The following is an 8,437-nucleotide window of genomic DNA, read 5'->3' as shown; positions in this document are numbered from 1 at the left end:
GCTAACCGAAATAAGTTCGTAAATTAATATAGCATATTAATTCAAACATTTCTCTAATAAGTATGTATTTAATTCTATTAAACACACAAATCTAAGTAACAATCGTTAAATACTTAACGGACAATTAACGATAGTAAATGGAAAAAGTCGGGTTGTTACACGTTTAGTCAACATGAAGCTCAAAAGTGGAACTTCAGTTTCCGAGCATACCAGTGAGTTCCAGAGCTTGGTCAACCAGTTATCGTCTGTAGATATGCCTCTTGGCGATGAAGTTCGGGCGCTATTGCTACTTAGTTCTCTTCCCGATAGCTAGAAAACGCTGGTCGTAACACTCAGCAACTCAGCTCCGAATGGCAAACTTACCCTGTCAATGGTTAAGGATGCCCTATTCAGTGAAGAGGCAAGGAGAAAAGACATGGGCACAGATCAGACCCATGCCTTTGTCACAGAGAATCAGGGGAGACAGCGAATGAGTAGCAAAAATAAATGGAGAGGCAGAAGCAAGAGCAGGGGCAGGTTAGCTGATGGCAGAAAACCAACATATAAATGCCATCATTGTGGATTAGAGGGACATATGAAAAAGAACTGCTATAGATTGAAAGAGGAACAAGGTCAAAGAAGTTCACAGCCGAAGAATAAGGGTGGAGAAACATTAGTGACTATCTCTGGTGATGTAGCTTATTGTTCAACCCATGATGAGACATGCCTTCACGTCTCACGAGAAGAAACAGAATGAGTGGTAGATACTGCAGCTTCCTACCACGTGACTCCATATAAGGAATACTTCACAACATACAAAGCTGGTGACTTTGGAGCTGTGAAGATGGGAAATTCCAGTTTCGCTGAGATTGTCGAAATTGGTGATGTCAAGATAAAGGCAAGTTCTGGGAGCACAATCACTCTGAAGGATGTCCGCTGTGATGGCCCCGTCAAAACACTTAACGGCTCCGTCACTTGGTCCCACAACTTGATCGAACTTAAATGAATTTAACAAACGACATTGCATTCTTTTATTTCAAAAGTTTCCCAAAAAGGAAAGCATACCAAAATATGTAGTTTAAAAGTAACCCAACATATTAATAATCCAAAGTTGACACAAAATATTGTCAACAACCCACAAGTATTAATTATTCAAAAACCGAATGCAAGCCAAAGTATCATAAATTGTTTCATAAAAATCTGCCCAAATGCATGCAGACTCTTCTAAACACAGCGGAAGCATCACATAAACTCAAGTACCTGTGAAAACATGCGAGTAAACTGTCAACACAAAGGTTGAGTGAATTATAGGTTTAAATAATTGAATAAACTTTAGACCACAAGATTTAAAAATGTTAGAAAATATTAAACATTATTCCATTATCAATGAGCTACCTGGTAACCACTTAACCCTTTATTTACCCTTGCCAAACACAATAAAAATATACACTGGACAGTGTATCTACAACAAAATACGAAGTACTAAACATTCCGATTATAAATTGCTAGCGCGACTAGCTCGAAATGGGGTTGTCAAACCCGATAGATCTATCCGTAGGATTCGCGTTCACCGGTAGAAACCAATGATTACAGTTACCAGACTAGGGAATATTTTTGTCCAACTCACAATGAATAATTTAAATTTAATTGTCACTTGTGTCTAAACGTGAAATAAAATGCATGTAATCACATCCCAAAAATATACTTTGAAAAGTATGTAAAAACGGGAATATAACTCACCTTAATAGTAACGAAGTAACCAACACAATTAAGCGAACAACAAATGTAGTACAGTGATCAGGAATGATCACAACGCCGACCTATAAATAAAGCAGGTCGATATAAATAACTAACTTAGGTCAAGTCTTAGTATGATAGCAATTGTACATGTTGCAAGTAGTCATAGAACAATACTCAATATGCATCGATTTGATTGGAACAGCTTACGGACACACACTTTCTATTTTTAGAAAGTTTCTATTTTTAGCAGGTTTCCATTTTTGGAAAGTTTCTATTTTTGAAAAGTTTCTATTTTTGGAAAGTTTATATTTTTGGAAAGTTTCTATTTTTGGAAAGTTTCCAAATTTAGAAAGTTGCTATTTTAGGAAAGTTTATAAGTTAGGAAAGTTTTCTTAATTAGAAAGTCAACAAAAGTCAACTGAAAGTCAAAGTCAACTCAAGAGTCAACCTTGGTCAAACCTAGTCAACGTTAATTTTAAAAGTGTAAGTTGTAATAATAATGTAAGTTATTACGTTTATTAAAGTTAAATATGTCTAATTATGTCATAACATAAGTTTAATTAAATTAAAATGAATTATTAAAGTTAATATAAGTTTAAATGATATATTTAATATAACATAAGTATTTAATTAATTAATTAAATATTAGTCATAATATAAGTATTATTAATTAATAATAAATTTTAAATCATATCATAAGTATTATTAATTAATAATGAATTATTAATCATATCATAAGTTTCTAATTATAATTATTAAATCATAAGTATTTAATAATTAAATTATAATTAAATAATAACTAAGCCTTATAATAATTAAATAATTAATTAATCCTTATTATAAGTCTTATTATAATAATCTCATAATATAAGTTTAATACTTATCATAAGTATTTTCCATTAATAAAGAAGTATTATTAATCATATGTTTAATTAAAATGTTAATTAAATCATAAGTATTAATTAAATGATATAATAAATATATATCATAAGTTGTAAATAATAATAATTACTTTTTTTATCATAAGTAATTAAATGATAATGAAATCCATTATTTATATCATAAGTTTAATAATTAGTCACAAGTTTTAAATCAAAAGTTCATCGGGTCGTATCCTGAGCCCCGGGTGTCGGTTTTTGGCGAGCCTTACATATATCTCCGCCTAAGCAAACCACCCGATACTTTGGTACACTTAAGAACACCCCAAGAACAGTCCACAAGTCATGATGTACAACTATTACACTACTTGGAACTTCAATTCACTCAAAATCGTGTTTTAGACGTAACGGGTGATTCGTGGCTCGGATTGAGATGACCCGAACATGAAAGTTCTCCCCACCATCAGTCATAACACACTAACACACCCTAAAGTCACCAAATATGGTCACAAAGTCGGACCAAAGCTGGTTCATACCAAAATCACATTTCAATCTTAACAAAATACCACTTTGATCATATCTAGGGCTCCGGGAATCGAAACGACATGAATCCGGAGTCTAAAATTAATGTCTTGATGAGAGGAACTCATCTAAATCTTTATTTTAACTTCTATAACAGTCACAATTCCAGAATTAAATAAAAAACTGCTGTCCCAATTATATCAAACCGAAAACATATGTATTCGAGTAATTCTACGCATACAAACACCATTACAACAACAAGTAATCATAATACTATTAATATATAATCAAAATACAGAAATATAAATAAAAATCAAAAGTTCTAGGGTTAGGGTTTATCCCCTAATCGAGAAACGAGAAGTATAATCGCGTAGAGAACGGAACGAGGAACGCGTTGGTGTTAATTGATCCTTGATCCAAGCTATAAAAATTGATGAAGATGATGATGTTGGGGAGGTGGTAGGCGAAAGCCAAAGGGAAGGGCAAGAGAGAAAAAGAGAAAAATTAGATTTAGGTTTAGGAAATTATGGTGGAATGGAAATTAAAATCACAAAATAAGGAAACAAGGAGTATTACTCCCTCCCTTGGCTATTTCGGCCAAATGGTGGGGTAAGGAGTGGGCCCCACTAGCCCATATTGCTAAATGTTTAATTCCTGATGGCCCGAAAGCCCGAACGAATCCCGAAACGCGAAAACACGCTTACGCAATTAAAAATTCGGAGAGATAACAAATGCGCGACGAAAAATAAATATAAATATCCTATATAATTATATGATCTTAAAATATCATATTTAAAATAATTAAGATTTAAATATCCCAAAAACGCGACCGTTGGTTTGAAAACCGAATAGATTCGCCGGATAGAAATCCGCGACACGTAGAAACGTATAAATTAAAATATGAATACAATTATTCAAATAACACTTAATAATTAATATATTATTATTAATATAATAATATAGGTCATAGAAATGACGTAGCACAATTAACAGTTAACGGTCATTAAATAATTAACGGTAAAAGATAACGGAAAAAGTAGGGCTATGATAGTCATTTCTGTAGAGGCACGTGGAAATTGTCAAGAGGCGCTATGATAGTCACTCGGGGACACATTTGTGGCACACTGTACAAGACTCATGTGAAGATCTGCACAGACAGCATTAATGTTGCAGAAAAGGAGGCTTCACAAAATTTATGGCACCAGAGACTGGGTCACATGAGTGAGAAAGGGTTGTCTACCCTAATAAAGAAGAAGCTTATCAATGTAGACAAGGATGCTGCACTAGATCCTTGCAATCATTGTCTGTTTGGTAAGCAGCATAGAGTCTCGTTTAATTTTTCTTCAACGAGAAAATCAGAGTTACTTAGTCTGGTACACTCTGATGTTTGTGGTCCCTTAGAGGTTGAATCAATTGGCGGCAATCGATACTTTCTGATGTTTATCGATGATACTTCTCGAAAGGTGTGGGTATATTTCTTGCGGACGAAGGACCAGGTGTTCGATTACTTCAAACAGTTCCATATCATGGTAGAATGTGAGACAGGAAAGAAGTTAAAGTGTCTTCGATCCGATAACGACGGTGAATACTCTTCTAGGCAGTTCGATGCCTATTGCAGATCATATGGCATCCGACATGAGAAGACAGTTCCACATACCCCTCAACACAATGGTATAGCAGAAAGAACGAACCGAACAATCATGGAACGTTTTCGGAGCATGCTCAGTATGGCTAAGCTGCCAAAGCTATTCCGGGGAAAAGCAGTCAGAGTCGCATGTTACTTGATCAACCGATCTCCATCAGTACCACTGAGTTTTGAAGTTCCGGAGAAACTTTGGTCTGGAAAGGATCCATCATACTCTCACTTAAGAGTATTTGGATGTTTGGCGTATGCACATGTATTCAAAGAGCTCGGACATAAGCTAGATGCAAGGACCACTCCATGCATATTCATAGGCTATGGAGATGAAGAATTTGAATATAAATTATGGGATCCAAAGGAGAAAAAGGTGATCAGAAGTAGGGACATGGTGTTCCATGAAAGCCAGACAATAGAAGATATTGAAAAGCCCACAATATCTCAGAAGACAAATGTTGCTGCTCAGGTGCCAGAGACAACAATGGAATCATTCATGAGAAATGAATTTTTAGTGCAAGAAGAAATGCCAGAAGTAGAAGATAATAAGGAAAATAACGGTGCTGAGCAGGGGGAGCCACAACCCCATCTGCCAGATGTTACAGTATCATCACAAGGTCAAGATGATGGTGGATCTCCTTAGAACGTTCCAGAAGTTCGTAGATCTGAATGAGGTCGGATTCCATCAAGTAGATATCCAGAATCCGAGTACCTTCTACTTACTGAAGATGGAGAACCAGAGAGTTTTCATGAAGCAGTAACTCATAAGGATAAAGAAAAATGGTTGCTCGCAATACAGGACGAGATGGATTCTCTGCAGAAAAATCAAACTTATGAGATTGTAGAACTTCCACGTGGAAAGAAGGCACTGAAAAACAAATGGGTGTTCAAGCTGAAAAAGGATGGTAGTGGAAAAGTGGTGAAATACAAAGCACGACTTGTAGTCAAAGGATTCCAACAGAAGAAAGTGATTGATTTTGACGAGATATTTTCACCAGTAGTCAAGATGACTTCAATTAGAGTCATACTTGGATTGGTCGCAAGTATGAATTTGGATCTTGAACAAATGGATGTAAAGACAGCTTTTCTTCATGGAGATTTACAAGAAGAAATTTACATGGAGCAGCCGGAAGGTTTTGAGATTTCAGGAGATAACCTCGTATGCAAGCTGAAGAAAAGTTTATATAGTTTGAAGCAGGTACCTAGGCAGTGGTACAAGAAGTTTGACTCATGCATGGTGAGTCAAGGGTACAAGAAAACTACAACAGATGAGTGTGTCTACATTCAGAAGTTTTCTGAAGGAAATTTCGTTACTCTTCTACTATATGTAGACGATATTTTGATCGTAGGGAAAGACGCAACGAAGATTGATGTCAAAGCTAAGGGATACGAAATAGTTTATATTTTACTAGGAAACACTATTAAATATGCTACAATTTTACACAAGATATTTATTTATTTATAGAATGGATATACTTAAACCTTGCTACAACACTTATAGGCAGTGTACCTAATCGTACAGTAGTGTAGTTTTTAGTAAGTCCGGTTCGTTCCACAGGGAATCTTTTTTAAGCAAAGCTCAACGCTATATTAGTTTACTTTTATAAAAATACAAATATATATATAAGTAATATTATTATTATAAAGGGGGTTTTTTTACCGTTTAATGACCGGTTTGTCGATTTTAAAACTTTAGTCGCAGTTAAAACCAAATGTAAAATATTAAAAATAAATATAAGACTTAAATTAAAGCATGAAGTAAATAACGATAAATGAAATTGCGAATAATAAAAGTGCGATAAAATAAACTTGCGATAATTAAAAAGTACGATAATTAAAAGTGCGATTAAATACAATAACAATAAAAATGCGATAATTAGAAGTGCAATTAAATATAAAATAAAGGAAATTAAATATGAAATAAAAGAATTATGCTTATTTAAACTTCCGTAATCATGATGTTTGACGTGTTGATTTTAGTTTTATGCCCATGGGTTAATTGTCCTTTGTCCTGGATTATTTAATATGTCCGTCTGGTTTTTGTCCATAACAGTCCATCAGTCATAAATATAAAGTGCGAGTATCCTCGTCAAAGTATCCTTATACCCGAAGTTAAATATTCCAACTAATTGGGGACTTAAACTGTAACAAGATTTTAATACTTTGTTTATTAATTACACCAGGATGTCGACTGAGTGTAACCCAAGGTTTTAATATTTTGTTATCAATTATACCAAGTGTCCTTTGTACATAATTTCAGCCCTGTTTTAATTATTCTAGTGGCTATTAATCCATTCCCGTGTCCGGTTAAATGAACGATTATTCGTACATATAAATACCCCGCCCATCGTGTCCGATTGAGTGTATATGGTAATTTATAGGGACGCCCACTTGTAAATCTTTATATTAACATTAACAAACTATCATTTAGTTAAACAAATATAAAGCCCATTAATAGCCCATAGTCTAATTTCCACAAGTGTCGTTCTTTTGTCCAAACCCCAATTATGGTACAAAGCCCAATTACCCAATTTTAGTAATTAGCCCAACATCATGATTACTTCGGATTAAATAAGCATAATAATAACTTAGCTACGAGACATTAATGTAAAAAGGTTGAACATAACTTACAATGATTAAAAATAGCGTAGCGTTACACGGACAGAATTTCGACTTACACCCTTACAACATTCTCTAACATACCCTTATTATTAGAATTATAATTAAAATTAAAATATAAATTATAAATATATATATATATATATATATTTTACGTATGAGGAGAAGAAGAAAAAGATGGATGAAAATGATCAGAATTCGGTTTGCTTTATAGGGAGTTTTAAAACTGGGGGCTCCGCGACTCGCGACCTTTTTGGCCTTCAAACTCCGCGAGTCGCGGAGTTTGAAATTACAGCTCACAACTTTTGGAGTCTTTCTTGCCGACGGATTTTATATATAAATATAAAATATAAATAATTAATATAATTATTTATATATTATATTATATTCTTGTGCATAGTAGACTTGTAATTTTTAGTTCGTTGCGTCGAGCGTTGAGAGGTGACTCATGTCCCGGTTCCGGATTTTTGAACGTCCTTGCGTACAATTTTATATTTTGTACTTTGCGTTTTGAATCTTGTACTCTTGTAATTTCGAGACGTTTCTTATCAATAATTAGAACCTCTTTGATTGTCTTTTGTACTTTTGAGCTTTTTGGTCGTTTGCGTCTTCAATTCGTCGAATCTGTCTTTTGTCTTCACCTTTTATTATTTAAACGAATATCACTTGTAAATAGAACAGTTGCAATTAAAAGCTTGTCTTTCTTGAGGAATAATGCTATGAAATATATGTTCGTTTTTAGCATTATCAAAGATCAACCAGCTGAAGAAGGAACTCTCGAAGTCTTTTGACATGAAAGACTTAGGACAGGCTCAACAGATTTTGGGAATGCAGATAACCCGAGACAGGAAGAATAAAAGGTTATGGCTATCTCAGGAGAAGTATATTGAACGAGTGCTTTCACGTTTCAATATGAATAATGCCAAACCTATTAGCATTCCATTAGCCAACCATTTCAAGTTAAGCAAGAGTTCTTGTCCCTCATCCAATGAAGAGATCGGGGAGATGTCTTCAGTACCATATTCTTTAGCAGTTGGAAGTTTGATGTATGCGATGGTGTGTA

The sequence above is a fragment of the Rutidosis leptorrhynchoides genome, chromosome 8, assembly GCF_046630445.1.
Source record: "Rutidosis leptorrhynchoides isolate AG116_Rl617_1_P2 chromosome 8, CSIRO_AGI_Rlap_v1, whole genome shotgun sequence".
Taxonomy (NCBI): Eukaryota; Viridiplantae; Streptophyta; class Magnoliopsida; order Asterales; family Asteraceae; genus Rutidosis; species Rutidosis leptorrhynchoides.
This window is presented reverse-complemented; position numbering follows the sequence as displayed.